This window comes from Phaseolus vulgaris, chromosome 8 (assembly GCF_000499845.2).
Source record: "Phaseolus vulgaris cultivar G19833 chromosome 8, P. vulgaris v2.0, whole genome shotgun sequence".
Taxonomy (NCBI): Eukaryota; Viridiplantae; Streptophyta; class Magnoliopsida; order Fabales; family Fabaceae; genus Phaseolus; species Phaseolus vulgaris.
The window spans coordinates 39,924,537-39,925,607 of NC_023752.2; positions in this window are offsets into that span (position 1 = coordinate 39,924,537).

Sequence of the window (1,071 nt, forward strand, 5' to 3'; positions counted from 1 at the left end):
GTTTCCTTTAGCTTTCTCTAGTCTTCGCTTCAGCCCCCTAAGCAGTACTCGGTTGGCTGACTCCACCTGCCCATTGGTTTGTGGGTGTTCCACCGAGGCGAAAACCTGCTGTATCTTTAACTCCTTGCACATCTTCCTTAGCTGATGACTTGTGAACTGGGTGCCATTGTCGGAGACCAGCCTCTTGGGTACTCCGAAACGACAGACAATGTTCTTCCAGACAAAGTGCTCGACTTTCTGTGCGGTGATGTGCGCGACTGGTTCTGCCTCCACCCACTTGGTGAAATACTCGATGGCCACGATGAGGAACTTCATCTGCCTTATCGCCGGGGAAAAGGTCCTAGGATGTCGATTCCCCATGTGTGAAATGGCCACGGGCTATGGATGGACTTCACTCCTCGGGAGGTGCCTTATGCCATCTGCGTGAAGTTGACACTGTTTGCAACGTTGAGCATACCTCACGCAGTCTTCCTTCAGCGTTGGCCAGTAGTACCCGCGCGGAGGATCCTACTTGCCAAAGCGCGACCACCTACATGACTTCCGCATACCCCCTCGTGTAGCTCTGATATAAGTCTAGTGCATTGCTCGCCATACACGCAGATCTGCACAGGATGAGAAAACCCAAATCTAAACAGGTTCCCATCAATCAAAGTAAACTTCCTCGAGCTCCTCTTTATTCTTTTTGCCTCTGTCGGGTCAAGTGGGAGTACACCATCTTCTAAGTACAACTGGTACGGTGTTATCCACGTGTCAAGCTCCCTAACAGCGCAGACTTCCATCGCCTCATCGGTCTTTGCCGTCGCGCTCTAACCCTCGGCGCTTTAACGTCTCTTGAGTCATGAACGATGACCGATCGTCAGACGCTCCATCGATTTGTACACTTGAAGTACCTGGTTGTCTGACACGAACGCTGCGGTACCTTCAAGGTCTCCTGAATGACGGTCCTCTGTTTTCCCCCCTTGCCTGAGCTGGCCAGCTTGGCAAGCAGGTCTGCTCTGGCATTTTGCTCTCTCGGCACATGAACTAGTTCAAACTCGGTGAAGGACTCTTCAGGAGCTGTACGTATTCCAG